This window comes from Piliocolobus tephrosceles, chromosome 3 (assembly GCF_002776525.5).
Source record: "Piliocolobus tephrosceles isolate RC106 chromosome 3, ASM277652v3, whole genome shotgun sequence".
Taxonomy (NCBI): domain Eukaryota; kingdom Metazoa; phylum Chordata; class Mammalia; order Primates; family Cercopithecidae; genus Piliocolobus; species Piliocolobus tephrosceles.
Window position 1 is genome coordinate 11,732,457 of NC_045436.1, and position 18,861 is coordinate 11,751,317.

At 34.2% G+C, this 18,861-nt stretch overlaps 1 long non-coding RNA gene across 1 annotated transcript in view; it reads right to left on the reverse strand.

The window, feature by feature from the left end:
• Positions 1-2,777: 2,777 nt before the first annotated feature.
• Positions 2,778-18,861, reverse strand: part of LOC111552629 — a 29,864-nt gene continuing 13,780 nt past the window's right edge. Inside the window, exons 3-4 of the long non-coding RNA XR_002734689.1 lie at positions 17,471-17,610; positions 2,778-2,837 (exon numbers count right to left, since the gene is read on the reverse strand). This is a non-coding gene — a long non-coding RNA (uncharacterized LOC111552629). The remainder of the gene's footprint in view (positions 2,838-17,470; positions 17,611-18,861) is intronic.

Sequence of the window (18,861 nt, forward strand, 5' to 3'; positions counted from 1 at the left end):
CATTAAATATATCCCACATTATATATGACTTGGCATATATTACCTATTATATAGAACATATTTTAAGATTTTAATATTGTAAATATATAAAGTATATAAAACTATGTTTTTATGTTATGGTTACCAACAAAAAACTAGATGTTGGTGATATACACATGTATACATATGCACGCACATACACACGTATATAAATATATATGAATGTAGAGAACTCTATCACAACTAAACATTGACAGAAATAGAAAATCACAAGAAAGAGCCAATTTGAGATCTTAAAGAAATATCAATACATGATTTCTAAAAACACATATCACACTATAAAAGAATGAGCAAAAATAAAATCGGTGGCATCATTTTTAAAATTTATCAAATCATCTTTTCTTTGTCTTCCTAAAAGATGTCATTGTTTCTTTGTATTTACTTGAATAAGTGTATGTTTTATTGTTGCTTAACAGTGCAGATTTGCTATGCGTTTAGCCTAAATTCATAGACCTTATACATTCACAGACCACCTTAAATGCATTTAAGAATTTCTATTGTTTCACATACTTCAGTAACACCTATATCAAAGAGACAGCCACAGTAACAAAACATAGAAACTCTGTTTGGATATTTAATCACACTTTTTTTTACAGCTTTGAAGGATCAAGTTAGGCTTATAGTCTTTGGATTTTTGTTGTTGTGGTTGTTTTTTAATTAACCAGGATCACTTTGAAAACAGCAGAAATGTGAAATGTACTATTTCCTTGGACACATTAAATAAATTGGTCTATACTTCCTCGCTCGTTTCTATTGATCCACTGTATCTTGCAAAGCATAGGAATTTGAAGTAGCTTTTGTTTGTCTAAAAAATAGCATGGTTTATTTCTTTAACACTGTTTAAGGAGTCAAAATTAGGATCATTCCAATTTTATGCGATGAAAACTAACTCAGAAACAAAATGAACACAAATTATTTTATTTAACTTAGAGAATGAGTGAACAGAATACAGCTGGACCAGAAAAATAACATTTTCCTAAAAATCATACATTTTTATTCCATAAACTCAAGTCCAGAACATACAGTATATGCTTTCAGGTCATCAAATGAGTTTATATCTATATCTATATCTATATATGTATGTATGTTATATATATAACACACATATATTTATATATATAAACATATATATTTATAACATATATAACATATATATAACAAAACTCATTGGATGAGTTCTATGTATAATATGTATATTATATATAATATATATAAAAAACTTTAAGTTTTTTAAAATGTTAAATATAAGATTGAATGTGGACACCAAGGAAAATAAACAGAGTTAAAAATAATAATAATGAGGGCTAGTACAGCAGGACTAGATTAAGTCAAGGAACCACATAACACCTAGAGATTATGTTTTCTACTTCACAAAATATTAGGCTTTACAACTATAACAATACAGTGACAGTGATGTCAGTTCACATGAAAAGAGAGTAAAGTGATTCTTTACCCTTAGTTTGAATTTTTGTAGTTGGTAACATAACTACATGATATAACCAGTTAACAAGAACACTGTTCCCACATTGCAATAACTCTTATGTAAATTATCTAAATTATTAAATAATCAATCCTTATTATATTTCTTAATATTAAGAACCATTCATTTCTAGCAATTTTTACAGGTTGTCAAGATGTCACATTTGAACTAAATTATATGCCTTTAATCTTACTCTTACTATTTTAAATTCATATTACTGTTCTTGCCTTGGTAATTATACAGTATAATTCACACAAATTCTAATTAACTTTTACCATACTGGAAAGATTTCAGCACCCAAGAAGTATTTTTTTCTATTTTCAAGACTTCTATGTTAATAGTATCAAATACTCCTTCATTCTGTGGAGAGACAATACACATTATTTTGTAAAGCACCAAGGATTCCATGTTTAATTTTACATTATGCTCATAAAATTTCTGTCAGATGGGTATCATTATCCTTATTTTAGAAAAAAAAGGAGTAAAGAAGAAATATAAGCTGCTTACAGTTTTGAGCTACAGAAAGTCAGAGATCTCTTTCCAAAGCCCAAGTCAGATCAAAACCTTTGTGATGCATTCAAGTTGTTTATATTACTAGGTTTCAAATGGAATAAGTGAGAATCCAGAGCTGGAGACAGTTTGTCTCAGTTCTAAGCTTTATTTTTCACTGTATCTCTTCCTAAACCATATTCTTCAACCATCTCAGACTTACAAACATTGCCCCGGTGCAGTATGCATTTTCATAGCCCTGATATTTATCTCATGCTATTTTTTCCATTAAAATCCCATAGAGCCTTCTCCACTCTCTGAAGTCCTACTCACCCATCCAATCTCAGTGCACATTTTCACCTTCCCTTCAACACTTACTTCTTCACTCAGTTGTATTTAGACAGTTTTCTCTCATGCCTTTCCTGTCAGTATACCCACTGTAGCACACCATTCATTTAATCCTCCTTTATTAAACCGCAAGTAAAATTCACTAGTACAGCATAACATGCTATCAAGTGGGAGCACATCATCACAGGATTTAGCAAAAAGTAGAAACTGAACAAACATTTATTCGAAACAAAGCTTTGTTATTTAGTATCTGCCATGCCAAAACTAGTACTGGTAGTGCACTGACCAGTAAAAATTAAAACATTTCTTGGGTGATTATTTTTTGACAAGCATTACACATGCTGATGGCAGGTTCTGCATCACTATTGCTTGTAAGTCCAGCGGAGCCATAGCAATCCCCACAAAGGCCTGAAGGTTGGGCCAACTCAGTTTTGCTTTATAACTTCTTCTCTCAAAACTGCACAGTGCTTAATGCTGGAATCTAAAAGAAAATATGTACATGATTAGGCTCTGCAAGTTTCAACATAAGAAAAATTATTGAGTTGGTAATCAACTCAGGAATAGAGTCATATGGAACTCACAGGGCAAACAATGATGCATCATAATCTTTTGATTAACGTTACTCAATATTTTAGAAAATAAGTTATTCAGCTTCAAAAATAGCATCCTAGTTACCTGAGTGACGTTTATCTTCTACCTACTATTTACAAATACACTGGATTTTTTAGAAATTTTATGTTTACAGAAAAATGGAGAAGTAGTACAGAGAGTTCCCATTTACCCTGTACCCAGTTTCTCGTAATAGTAACATTTTACATTAGTACGAGATATTTGTCACAGTTAGTCAGCCAATATTGATACATTATTATTAACTCTGGCATAGACTTTATTCTCATATCATTAGTTTTCCCCCTAATGTCCTTTTTTCTGTTAAGAGATCCCATCCAGGGCACCACATTAAATTTAATTGCCATCTGTCCTTAGGCTTCTGTTAGCTATGACAGTTTTTCAGACTTTATTTTGATGACCTTGACAGCTTTGAGGAGTAGTGGTCAAGAATTTTGTAGGATGTTCCTCTATTGGAATTTGTTTTTCTCATGATTGGATTGGGGTTATGGGTTTGGGGGAAAAGGTCAGAGAAATAAAGTGCCACATTCATCGCATTATGTGAAGAGTGCAAACTAACAACGTGATTTATAACTGTTAATGTTGACCTTTATCACCTGGCTGAGAAGGTGTTTGTCATTTTTCTGCACTGTAAAATTACCCCTTTTCTATCCTGTTTCCGTGCTGAGCTCTGGAAGGAAGTTACTTTGTGCAGCACACATTTAACAAGTGGGGAGTTGTGCTTGCCCTCCGTGAGGACGGAGGACCTACATAAGTTATTTAGAAATATTATTCTGCATGGGAGATTTTGAATTCCCTCTGTTAATTTGTTCAATAATTTACTGTAAATATGTAGACTCAGGAATATCCATTTTATATGTTGACTTATAATCTAATACTATTTTATTTATTTTGTTGCTCAAATTATTCTAGCATTGCGCTTTGGACATTTGGAGCTCTTTAGTTTCCTCTTGTGCTCCTTTGACATATTCCCAATCAAAGTTGTGTGTGTGTGTGTGTGTGTTTAGAATTTTTTAGAAGTACCAAATACTACAGACACATTTTTTATATTGACTATCACAGCTCTATAATCAGCCATTTCTCTTAGGTCCCATGGCTCATTTTATATTAAAGAATGTTAGTAGAAACTAAGATCTGAGCACTAGGCATGCTCATTGCTACTGGTGTGTCATTTCTTACAGGTCCTCTGATTTAAATGGACAGAGAAATCCCTATGTGTATACTAACCTGTGTATGCATGATTATCTAAAGTATTTCTCTATGCAACCATCTCTATTAGGTTAAACGTGTGTACTTATGGCTTCAAATTGATTACCACATGGAATATTTTAGCCTCCTTTCCTTGCTTATCTGTAAATTCACACTTCAGCAATGAGAATCCCACCTCCCACCATGTGTCATCCATTTACTTAATTGATCAATTCTATTATCCCCAAAAAGCAGTATCAGAATGAAGCTCTACTCCCATGAAAAGTAATTTTGTCAATGATGGTACAGATTTATGTGAATTTCCTTTTGCCTTTATGGATTTCATTCTTTTCAAAGTTATTTACATCAGTATCTCCCCAGCCTGACCCTCTTCAATGAGGCTGTTTCATACATTTGCAATACACTTAGATTCTCATGTCTCAAGCTGCATCTTTCCTGGGATGCCTTGACTTTCTAAATGGTTGTTTTCTTTATTAATGTTCACTCTTTGTACCATAAAGCTCTGAGGGTTTTGACACATGCAAAATGCCATGTATCTGCTATTAAAGCATCATTGAGTATAGATTTACTACCCTAAGGTCCCCCTATGCTCTACTTTTTACCTCCCCCGTCTCCTTGGTCTCTTGGCAAGCAACTGGTCTTTTTATGGTTTCTATAGTTTGCCTTTTCCAGAATATCACGTAGTTGGATCATTCACTATGTGACATTTTCCAGACTCGCTTCTTTCACTTACCAATATGCATTTAAGATTTATTCTTATCCTTTGGTGACCTGATTACTCATTTCTTTTTAACATGGAATATTTCATCACTGTGTAAATGCACAAAAGATATGCAGGCATGCAATTGCTAAATCATATGAAAATACCATTTCTGGTTTTGTAAGAAACTCAAACTCTTTCAAAGTGACTATACCATTTTACATTCCTACCAGTAATGAATGAGAGTTCTTGTTGCTCTGCACCATAGCCAGATTTTGGTATTGTCAGGAGTTTTTTTTGTTTATTTGTTTTGCTTTGTTTTAGCCATTCTCATAGGTGTATAGTGGCATCTTATTGTTGTTATAATTTGCAAATTCCTACGGATAAATGTTGTGCATCTTCTCATATGCTTATTTGACATTCAAATATCTTTCTTGGTAAAGCAGATCTTTTGACCATTTTAAATTAGTTTGTTTTCTTATTGTTGATTTTTAAGAGTTCTTTGTATATTTTGGATATACTCTTCTCTTTTTTAAATTGTAGGAGTAAAACCATCAAAGCCTTAAAATTACAGTTCAGGGAGATTGCATTACCAGATTAGAGTCTTGAAATAAGCTCATAATTCACCCTGCTCACTACTTATAGTAGTAACTTTTCAAATGTTTCTGTAATATACGTGGGACTTTTTCACACAGTATCTTTGATTCTTTCTTCTGACAGATTTATGCAGGAAAACAACTGACTAAGTGACTAGGCAGTATTTCTTCTGTAGTTCTCTTTCCCAGGAATAAAATTGCTCTACTCTCTGCTGACTTTTCTTTAGTATTGGTATTGCCTACTCCATCTTTATTCTTAGTTCTTTGGGGAATAGAATGTATTATATATTATATATCGTTGAGGCATCTTTAAGTTTTCTATTGTTTCTTCAAAATATAAGAATGTGAACATAATGCTACATAAATATACACACATATATATAAAGTTTAAAAATAAAAACCAAGTAAAATAGATATTATAGCTTTACAAAACAGCATAATAATAATAATGACATATACTATTGGAAAATTCCAGAAACTAAAATTGTGAACCCTATTCTATTTTCTTCATAATTTAATATTTACTTAGTACTGCATGCATGCCAGGAATTTTTCTGAACATTTTAGATAAAGCACTGAACAAGGCAAAAAATGTCCATACCCTCATGGCACTTATGTTCTAGAAGGATATAGACAATAAGAAAAATAGTAAATAAGAAAATGTCAAGTAGTGATAAGTAGTATGATAAAAATAAAATAAAAGATAAATGATAAATGCTTGAGGTCATGAATATCCCAATTACCCTGATTCGAGTGTGACACATTGCTTGTATCAAAATATCACATGTATCCATAAATATGTACAACTACTAGGTATCCACAAAAGTAAAAATAAAGAAAGAAAAAAGTGAAAAGAAAGTAAAAGAAGTGGTAGCTACTAGCCTCTATTTCCAAATAACAGTAAGTTGTAATTATCTTTATAACTAAAATTATTTATTAACTTAAAAAGTTATTTGTTTTAATACTAGTCTTTGTCTTCTTTTAGCTTGTATGAGTAAGTTGTAATTATCTGTATAACTAAAATTCTTTAACTTAAAAAGTTATTTGTTTTAATACTACAGCATTTGTCTTCTTTTAGCTTGTATGTGTTTATCTCAAACTATAATATACAGAATGCATTGAGTACATATATGAATCTATTGCTTCTGTATGTAAACATGAAATTCTCATGTAAGGCTATAGTATATGTGAATATCAATGTTCTTGTTAGCAGTTACAATTTACATAGATTTTCGGAGAGAATAAGAGTATTAGAAAGTATCCTTAATGTGTACATGTGTCACATTTTCTGATCTGAGAAATCTACTTTTTATAGCCTTTGAAACAGGATATAATATCACCCAATAATTATATGTATTCATACCTCTGAAAAATATTGATTTAGAGTTTCATCTATGAAGCAGTGCAGTACAGCTCTGTGGCTTGCATCAAGAACACTCAAGGATTCAGAAGTAAATGTGTGCCTGAATACACTTATAACTGAATCATGTCTCTTGACATAGCCAAATGCATGCGTGAGGCCTGCAAATAGGGCTGGTTTATCACCAGCTGCATGAATCAAATGAATGCCTGCATGATTTTAACAAACGGGTGGTAAAAATACTTGTTAGGAAAAAGTAGCCTATATCAGGATGTTTGTACAGAATAAATATATAAGCAAGCAAATTATGTGTATGTGTGAATGTGTGTGTGTGTGTTTGTGTAGCAAATGAGTATGTAAAGTAATTACTACCTGGGAAATTACAGGCCAATCACAAAACAAATGCCATTAGGACAGGATAGAAAAATATGCTACATAAATTTAGAGGAATGGCACTGCAACATGAATAGGGGCAGATTTATTAAAAAGAAGAAATATTCCTCCAAATACACATTTCTTTCTAGACATAGTGATAAAGGTCTAATACTTTCAGTAGAATATATTAAAATGCATGAAGGTTTTATCTGTTCTAAGGAGATACTACTGGATTGAAATCAGTAAATGATAAAAATCACACCAGAGGTTTAAAAAACACACTTCTATGATGTGACATGTTGGAACTGAAAATGTTTAGGTAGAAGTTCAGGTTCCATGAGTTTTCTGTCACCATAACATAAAAAGTTGATTACAAAACAGAGGTAAATTTATTTTTAGAGAGTCTCTTAATGATTTAGTTAGTTGACTTTGGCTCAAAAATGCTTGCACAGTGCTATATCACTTATATCACTTACCTAAACCTGGATACTGAAAAAAAAAAAAAAAAAAAAAAAAAAAAAAAAAAGGCTCTCCTAAGGATTATATATCTGCTTGCTTTAGATATTTCAATCAGGGAACAGAAATCTAGGGTCTTATATATAGTACAAGGTGGGGTAACACGCAAGTGCCATATTTCTGCTGAGCAGATCATGCTGATAATTATCCTCAATAATTTGACATTACACAATTTTTAAATTTCAAAACCATACCTTTATACAATGTTTTATAAGTATTATCAAACTACCATTCTGTGAAGCAGGTAGATATTTCCTTCATTTGACATATGTGAGTAATCTGATCTCAAAGAGGTTAAGTGTTTGACTTCAGATCCAACAACCACTATGTGGTTTACAGATAGACATTTCTTCTGTTCTCAGGCCCTGTCAGCATGACACCACAGAGCACCCCGTTCTAACAGGGAGTATGGAGTCCCAGGCAGTCCCTGCTTCAGCTGTTGTCCATTGATCAGGTAACAGCATGACTTTAATTGATCTATATAGGAATTAAGATTTGTGAAGAGAGTAACAAAGTCATGGTTTTCTTTATTATTAACATTTTAGAGAATCTCCTAATATCCTTTGTATACCCAGTTTTGTTTGTAAAATGTACAACCTAGTACAGCAGAAAACAATGTTAGAATAGAACTGAAGACAACTCTAGCTGGACCAACAACATGCTAAATATTCTCGGGACATTCCTCAATTGGTTTAGCTTCAGCTAAATAGGTTTAGAAAAAGGCAAGCTCCAAGATACCATTTGACTATGAAGTAGTGTAATTAAAAACATATAGGAATTACTCCCCTGTCAAAATCTTCTAAAATAAGAAAACCCCAAAACATTAAGGTAAATGCCACAATTCATTAAAATTATTTTTAACTTTAGAAGGATTTCATCATACCAGTCTTCAGTCTTCCTGGGGGCAAAACTCAAACATTGTGCTTTACGTTACTACACCCATGATTAGAATTCACATGATAGATATGCTCTTGGGTGAAGGCGTGCAGAGTGACCAGAATCCCCTGGCCTGCTTTTACAGTAGCAGGCACACTTCCGTTCTAAACATCCTCAGCTTCTTCCTTGGTAGAATGATTCCACTGAAACGGGAGCACTAAAACTGCTGAGGCTTAAGGCCACAGTTTCAAATACTGGTAACTTCTATAGCACAGGTGGAGAAAAGAAGGAAAACGACTAAATTGTTTGCTTTCAGATTGGTTTAAAATTATCTGGAGAATGGCCATTGTACTTAACCCTTTCAGGAAAAATGAAGTATATTGTGGGGGAGAAGGCAGTGGCAGAGTACAGACTGGGAGATGTTGGTATCACAGTGCTGCTTGAGGAATCTCATCCCATGCTTGGGGCCTTGAATTCCTGACCTTAAATGAAAACCACAAATACATGTGCAATCCAAGAAACAGCAATGCACATGCCGTTCAGTGAGGAAAGTGATAATTCATGCCACGTAAGGTAAAATATCCAATATAAAAACTATGCCATGTTCTCACATTTTTATAAGAAAAAAAAAAAAAAAAAAACAAGACCTGAAACGAATAAAAAGAATGTTGGCCAAAGACTGAATTTATAGCTGTAAAAAGAATGTCACTTTTCCTCATCACTTAAAGAATATCAATATCTTCTCTAGATAGACCTTTTCAATGGCACTTTACTGAACAACTATTATTTGAAAATCCCTTTAGAAAATTAGGTCATTTTTTTCTTTCACATCCTCATTCTGGATCCTATAAGACATGTTTTGTAGATAATAGGAAGAGTTCCAAAACTCACACTGACTTTTTATTTAATGAGAGATACATTTGATTTTCTCCTGCTACTTGAAGAGGAGATTTATTCCAACACTCTCTTTGATTCTGAACAAAAGTCAGCCCAGGCTCATTTTTAGAGATAAAAAATATCATTTATAAGAGAGCAAACCATCAAATCAGTGAACCACTCCAATACACATGAGTGTGGTTTGGGTCACCGTGCAGCTTGCTTCCCCAGGAAGTGTGAAGAGCTGCATTGTGCCCAGGAATGTGGAGATGGAAAAAAGGAAGGACATTCCAGCAAATAGAAATCAGAGGGACTAGATCTTTTGCAAATAAAACAGATTTTTTAAGAAAAAAATACGTACTTCAGAAATGTCATGTTCCTTATCTATATAAGAGACGTAAACTGACTTGAAATCTGAAGACAACATGGTTTTTGAAAATATCATCTGTTCCCTAAAAAACAAAAGTATATGTTACTGGGATTTTTTTGTTTGTTTGCTTTAAGGGATGATTTAATGATTTCTCAAGGTCCATTTCTTAGTTTGTTTTGTGCTACTATAATACAATGCCACATATCGGGTAATATAAAGAACAGAAACTTATTTCTCATAGTTCTGGAAGTTCAGAAGTCTAAGATCAACGTGCCGGCAGGTTGGGTGTCTGGTGAGAGTCCAGTCTCTGCTTTCCAGGTGCTGCCTTGAACATTGCATCCACAGTACGGGAAGGATGCTGTGTTCTCACAGGGCAGAAGGTGCAAAAGGAAAAGGGATAAGCTCTTTCCAGCTTGCCCTTTTATAAAGGTATCTAGTTCCACTCAGGTAGGCTCTACCCTCACGACTTAATCACCTCCTGAGGACCCCACCTCCTAACGCCATCACTATGTCCACTAAGTTTCTTTCTTTTCTTTCTTTTTTTGTGACACGAAATCTTACTGTTGCCCAGGTTGGAGTGCAGTGGCACCATCTCGGCTCACTGCAAACTCCACCTCCCGGGTTCAAGCAATTCTCACGCCTCAGCCTCCCTAGTAGCTGGAACTACAGGCGCACACCACCAGACTTGGCTAATTTTTGTATTTTTAGTAGAGACAGGGTTTTGCCATGTTTGCGAGGCTGGTCTCAAACTCCTGACCTCAGGTGATTCACCCTCGGCCTCCCAAAGTGCTGAGATTACAGGCATGAGCCACTGTACCCAGCTGTCCACTAAGTTTCAACATCTGAATTTAGGAAGGGACACATTTAAACCATAGCAGTCCATGTTTTAGTGACATCATTCTAATAATGTAACTATTAGTCACATATTTAGAAGCAACTCATGTAGCTTTATATAAGATAATTTTTAAAAAGTATCTGGTGACATATAGGAAATACATGATAAAAAGCCTGCAATATTTATATATGATATATCCTATTTTAATTTTGTGTGCCTTTATCTTAATGGAAAGAAGATAAATATTACATATTTGTGAAATAGAAGTCCAAAATGTACTTGAAAAATATAATTTAGAACTCTAAATTTATTATAATTAGAGAATACAAAAAATACTGGATCACATTTGTTTCAGTGAGATCGGGACGTGAGGAAGAAAAGTCTTCCATAAAAATTTACTTTTCCTAGATAACGTTTCAACAAACACTAATCAAATTTCATACAAAATCATATTTTCAGTTTACTTTTATAACCTGCCAGTGTTGTTCTGTCTTTCAATAAGAGGTAATTGGAAAAGGCACTATGCATCTTACAAATGTTTTCCCTTGGATTTCTGAAAAGGTGACTTTTTCAAAAAGTAAAAGCCAAAGCATTTCCAAGTCAGAAATCTCATAGAATGAAAGCCTCCAGCTGCATGCATTTTTAATACCACAGACAACATAGTAATTGACATATGTGATTCTGGATCACACTTCAGATTTTAAATTATTTTAGTCTGCCGAAATGTGCTTAAGTGCACTAACCAGATATACTTTCAGTAATTCGGCTTTTAATGACTATCCTTCACTTCAGAGCTTTGATGTTAAAATAGTCTAAGAAATAATGTAATTTCCCCACATGCTGGTTGGGTTATAGTCAGATGTTTCTTAAATATTTCATGTAAGAACTCTCCCTGACCCCTACCACTGTGAAAATGTGAGGAGATTTTACTTAAAATAATTTTATATCTTGTAGTTCACTAAATTAACTGGAGTGATCAGGACCTCAACCAAAATTTATTGCTGAACCTAAAATAAGATCAAAGCAATAAATCAAAAGGATATAGCAGATGTAAAAATACAAATTATAAGGATAAGTTCAGAATAATTAATATTGGCAAAATTGCACTGCAAAAGACCTTAGAAGGTGTAAAGCTCATAGTACATTAAAATCTAAAATTTTACATAGGCCTCTGAGCCCAGAAAAGACTACTAATTCCTACTTATTTGCTGTGAAGTCACTAGGCGTACCACAGAGCTTTATTAACAATGGCAGTGTTTAATTTCTCTGTGTCTTTCCTCTAGTGTCTTAAACTTCTTGCAACCAAGCTCTTCAATGGATAGCCACATATATGAACATTCAAAAGATTCCAATCACCTGTCATGTGTATCAGCAAACATCCTGGCTTCTATACTGTTTATTGTTTACACAAAATATATTTTTAAAAAATTTTCAAATCTGCACATCCTGCCCATGTACCCTGGAACTTAAAAATAATTTTTGAAAATAATTTTTGAAAATAAAAAGTAGGCTGTATTATGTCTCCTATAGTATCTAGTGAGAAGTAATGATGATTTCCAGTTAACATATGTAGAAAACGAGGCTAAGATACATTGAAGAATTGGTTCTGCAGGAACAGAAAACCAGATACCGCATTTCTCACTTCTAAGTGGGAGCTAAACATTGAGCATACATGGGAACAATACAAAGAAGGGAACAATAGGCACTGGGGTCTATAGGAGGGTGGAGGGTGGGAGGAGGGTGAGGACTGAAAAACTACCAATCAGGTATTATGCTGATTTCATGGGTGACAAAATGATCTGTGCACCAAACCCCTGTGACTTGCAATTTACCCATGTAACAAACCGGCACTTATACCCCTTGAACCTAAAATAAAAGTTGGAAGGAAAAAGCTGATTCAAGTTTGCACAGTTAGTATTTCCGAACACGGTGGTTCAGACTTCGAGTTCAGTTGTTCCAACTGTACAACTGGAAGAGAGTGTGCTTCTTACCTGGTCATGAAAAGCGGGAAATAAGTCAGATAAAAATAGCAGGCCTGGTTCCTGGGAATCTGTAACAGGAGCCAAGAAACAGATCAATGAGAGTGCAAAATAATTGTAACTGTAAATGAACGCAAGAATCAGAAAGTATTTTGAAAAATGAATTATAAGAGTGTTACCAACAACATAATGAAGAGACAGTAAAAGAAAGATGCAAAAAGATTATTTGGCTTAAAATTATGAGACATCAAGTGAGCATTAATAGAAAAGTTTGAGAAAAAAACAGGAGGGAGATAATGAGATTCTTGGATGTTTGTTACGCTGTGACCTCTTAACTAAACTGTGGGTTCTTCATAAAAAAATATATTTTTGTATTCCCAGGTAAAATTTTTTATTTTGAAATATATTTGATACAATAATTTGATTTTGATTTAGTTGATCATTAAATATTAAATATGAATATTAAAAGATGGAAATTGGCTTGGGGTTATATATATAAAGACACAAAGTAAAATGGTGGTTGCCAGAGCTGAGGGTAGGGAGAATGGGTAGGTATTGTTTAAAGGTTACAAATTTCAATTTGGGATAAGGAAAAAGACCTGGAGATGGATTGTGGTGATGGTTGAAAAATAATAGTATAAGTGTACTTAATGCCACCGAACTGTACATGTAAAAATTGTTACAATGGAAACTTTATGTTATGTATACCTTACCAAAAGGAAAAAGAAAGTCTGCTAGGGAGTAGAATAAAGTAGAAATGGTAGAAGGTGTTGAACTGCAATGCGGTCACAACCAGGACCTCGGCAGACTCCACAGGGAGTGCCAGACCCCAGTGTCCATTCAGAACTCACCCGCCCTGAAGACAAGAGCAGAAATCTTTATACCATCCACATCAAGCAGACATTGGGTAGAGGCTGCTTTCCACACACCTTGATGAGGCCCCTCTATTCTTCAGAGGATGATTTCAATTCCAAGGTGGCGGACCTCGCTTACACAATCAGCCAGCAACACTCCTAGCAGTTGGGGAATGAGTGCTTCAGTCTTAAGGGGGTTTTGGCAACATATCATAGCATCCACTGCAGCCCACAGTCTAGATCCCTTATTCAACCCTCTGCCATACAATAACATTGCTCCCTCACTCGTAGTTGTCTCTCTCTCAGCTTTAAGAGCCATCCCAGATGCATGGTAGGATGGAACTCCTGTCCAACAGGTGGGTGCTTCCATACCAGTAACTTTCTTGACTTCTGACATAATCTCCACCCATCTTGACTAAGCACTCTCAGAATCCAGTTCTTTCCATATTCCCTCCTCTTGTTACATTTTGGCTAAGTTGTGCAGCTCCTTCAGTTCTAAAATGCATTATTAATAGCATGAAGTAATAACATTTGTAATATTTCTGGTAACTTTTATAATGTTTACCTGTTTCTTAGTTGTCTTTCCAGACTCCCCTCCAACCTGGTTCTGCATAAAACACTACTAATTACTTGGTTAACCTTCAATAACTAAAGACTGCATCCTCTATGAGACAAAAAAATAGGAGTAACATTTTTCATAGTTTCATTGTGCACTTTATGCTGTATTTATTAATTACTGAGAGGCAAGTTTTATCTCTATTTTATAGAAGAGGACCCTGCAGCTCTGAGTGGTTAATTGACTTGAAAAGGATAAATAACTAAGAAGTAATAGAGAAATAATTTGGCTATAAAATCTGTGTATTTAACAACTACTTTCTTATTAGTAATATTAGTGAAAGCTATCATTCACTGAGCATCTACCACGTGACATGAATAGTGAATGGCATTTCATAGATTTTAAATCTAACACATCAATCCTATGAAGTAAAATTATTCCTATGTTTTATAAAAACCCTTGCACCTCAGAGAGGCAGAACACCTTAACACAAGCAAATGTTGTTTACCATCTTTGTCCCAAGTCACTCTATTTTTTGGAGGTGTCATGCCCATCATGAATCCCTCTTGGAAAGCTGAGGAGTGTGCAAAAGCACCAAAGGTTTCCTGGGTGCAATGGCTCACACCTGTAATCCCAGCACTTTAGGAGGCCAAAGTAAGAGGACTGCTTGAGACCAGGAATTTGAGGTCTGTCTGGACAACATAGCAAGACCTCATTTCTACAAAAGTAAAAAATAAAATTTTTTAAAATCCAAAAAATTACCAAATAAATTACGTATATATGTACACACATATTCATGCATACATATATGTGGAATCATTCATGTAAAAATTGTTCTTTTGGGCATGTCATTGGAAGCATTTCAACATAGAAAAAAGATCGCAATAGAATACCCAGGCTGATAAATTTCCATGCTTTATTCTCCACTACAAAATAGTTGAAATATGTCATCTTCTATTTAATATGAAGCATAAATCTGTCTTGAAATTGATATACAGAATGCTCTATGCTGATTTTAGACTGCTGAGAAAAAAAAAATCAGAAACTCCTTTATAGGGGAGTCTACTAAATACATTATTGTTTTTCTGAAAAGTCCTTAAAGTTGTCTAAGAGATAAATGGACTTTTACTACTATTTTAATAAGGCTTGTATGACTTAAATTGGTAAGCCTAAATCACTTTATTACAGCAATTTCTAAAGCAACATTTAATTAACTATAGTTAATAGTACAATCTAATGAACAAAGCTATTATACTCAAGGTTCCCAAAGGTAGAGGAAAAACTTATACTGGTCAGTAAGTTCTAGATTTAATAGTGTAGGGGTAATGTGTGTGGGTTATCTGTATGTGTGTTTAAAATATATGCAATCCCCAAGATTGTATTAATTTGCAAAACAGAAACTTAATCACTAAAACTGAAATACAATCTGAAAAAATAATTTAAAGAATAATAGATAGGCTAGTACAGTATTTTAGATAATAACCATAAAATCTTCGAGAACTTCAGTTAAGTATGTGGTGCCAATGCATTTGATTTGAAAAGCTTTAAAGTGATGAGTTGGACCTGCATAAAGAGGAGCACATTCTAAAGTCACGCTTCATTTGGAAATATATGGGACAGGCATTCTATTTCCTACAACATAGGTTTGATGGTAAAAAATGGGTTAATTTTACAAAAGTCTTTCTAAAAGAGGTTCAATAATGCTTACTTCTAGAATCATGCTTTGTTTAATCTGCAAATACTTATTTGAAGATAACAAGTAGTGACTGCCACAAATCAAATTTAATCTTTTTCAATCTTGTGCATAGGACAGAAATGTTAGAAGTAAAATGCAATGAAGCAGCACAATCACTGGGGTCATTCAATAAAAGTATACAACTGAGGCTGCAATCTTTTGAAAGGGATTTTAGAGTAACACCCTTTTATCTAGAAATTTATACCTCAATTGTTTTAATATAACAGATAATAACAGGAAGTAAGAGTTCTAAATAGAATATGTGTTAATACCATTTTAGAGTATTTGGAAGAGAAATATTTTATTAAATGACCTATAAGTGTTTTGTTTCATTTTTTGGTTCTTAATAATATATCTACTGTATTGCAGAAATGAAATTAGTCAGAAAAGAAAGTAGTTAAATAGAATGGATTCAGACCTTCCCACTGATGAATACCAAGTTGAATATTACCATTGGTAAAAAGAAGTAATCTGTTTTAAGATGCTTTATGTACATTTATTTCTGTTTTATACTACAAGCATGCACCTTTTCCAAATCTTACTTCTGTCCTAAAAAAAGAAATCAGTCTCAATGTAACATTAAAAATCAGTCTAATGCTCACTTCACATTTCAAATATAGATGTACCTAGTTATAATTTTATCAATAATGGAAAAAGAAAGTGAATTGTACTACACTGGAAAATTTCCAAACTATGCAGTTGGTATTATAGCAAAAGCTTATAAATGTGGCTTGTGTTCCTGACAGGAAAGGAAGGACATGTATAAAGAACCTTCAGCAAAAATAGGGCATGCAACACCTTGTTCATGCTGAATGTGCATATCTCCACCAAGCAACAGACAAGCTATTATAAGTTTATTGTTTCAGAATATAAGCCTATTATACCCTCCAAATGAAGATACTGACATGCTGCTGTATTGGTTGAAAAGATTAACATTCACAAAGAACAGCACCAAGTGTGCCAAATTAAATATACTAAAATACTAAAGCTTACCATTCAATATGCCCTTTAGTGTAAATGTGCATACAGTGTAGTTTCAATGGCCTCCGTGGCCCTGTTAATAATGTAGTGGCATGTCAGTGTTGGAGATGTAATTTATATCTTTGCCATTTGGCAATAAACCATAGCAGGGTGTATTTTTCTAAGCCATTAATAAGTATGTATGGCATTGATGAAACAGTGAAGGAGAATGTGTTTAGAAACCTGTTTGTTTGTATTTTAGTCACTCATGCCCTGGAAAACCTTATTAGACTTAGGAAACTCTATTTAAAATACTTCATTAATATATTTTTTAATTGTAAATACATAGCAAATTTTTAAAAATGTATCTCCAATCCCGATAGCATTTTTGCACTCGTTTTCATTTAAAGTTTTATTTAGTCCCACTTTCCCTTTGTTTAAAAGAACTAGTCTCCTTTTATATATCAATGGTTGATTGATTCCATGGAAACGAGTTATATCTCTTCCAGCTTTTTCAAATATGTTAACTATTGCCAGCAATAGCAAACCCACAAGCTTGTTGTGAGAATCAAACCAATATTTTAAAGCATATATCATAATGTGTAACATATAAGAGGAAAAGCATGTTTAAATAATAATGCTTATGACAATAATAATTATCTCTACCTCACATTAGCACTACATACTCACCTGGGATTTAGAAAAAATATACTTCAGAGTATCAGACCCATTCTCTAGGCTCTAGAAAACATCCATTGACTTGCTCAACCCCTCTCCCATGCCCCCGTGATGACAATCCGTCATTCTAGATGACCGCATTGTTTTCTCTCCTAAGAAAAGAAAATTCAACAGCTTGTTTCGCTTTCTCTGCCAGGAATGCACAATATCCCAATAGGTTTGCCCTCACTACCTTGATGAATAACACAGAGCATAATAAAATCAGGTTTTCTGACTCACATGTAAAAGGAATATGCATGCTACCTGTAGCTACGGCCAGACTGTGTGTGTGTTTTTGCAGGTAGATTTCTACTTGTAGTGCAGAATTCTTTACTTTTAAATACAAGGAGGCATTTACCCCACTGCTTACATGCACATCCATACCAAAGGTTGTATTTGTGTATTTATTCAACATGATGACTTATCTTAGTAAAACTTTATATTTAGTCTTTTTAGAGTCACAGTGTTAACGGACTTCAAATGGGCTATTCAAAAAGGTTAGGAAGTAAGTTAACTGACTTGGTAAAACATTTGGACCCAAAAGTTTTTGTAACTGCTCATTATAAGATGAAAAATACGAGAAAATAAAGTAGAAGGGAGAAAATTATGGTTATCATTTGGAAGGGACTATGGTTTCAGCTTCCCAGGCTAGCAACAGAACCGAAAAGAGTGAGACTCAACTTTCCCACAAAAATACAAGGAAGGGATGACTCACGTCATGCTTTTGGGTTCTTATTCTTTCTATTCATAATGGTTAAACATTTCTCTGAGAAAATGCAACATAAAGACTGTATAGCCAACATACTGTTCTTTTTCCCCTTCTATTTAGAAGAGCAGGGGAGAGAGACAACATAAAAATTTTAAACGTAAAATCCTGGAACTCAGCCTCTGTGAAAAGACACACATAAGAGTTCTTTCATTTGGTGGCTTTAAAGTCTGACTCTGCTTGAAAATCTCAATATATGCAAGTATATATCTTTTTTTTTTTTTTTTTTTTTTTTTGGAGACGGAGTCTCGCTCTGTCACCCAGGCTGGAGTTCAGTGGCCAGATCTCAGCTCACTGCAAGCTCCACCTCCCAGGTTACGCCATTCTCCTGCCTCAGCCTCCCGAGTAGCTGGGACTACAGGCGCCCGCCACCTCGCCCGGCTAGTTTTTTGTATTTTTTAGTAGAGACAGGGTTTCACCGTGTTAGGCCAGGATGGTCTCGATCTCCTGACCTCGTGATCCGCCCGTCTCGGCCTCCCAAAGTGCTGGGATTACAGGCTTGAGCCACCGTGCCCGGCCGCAAGTATATATCTTAAAGGGATTAATTCTTTATTGGCTTTGAGTGGCATTTGTAAAGAATGGTTTGCATTTTTAAAAT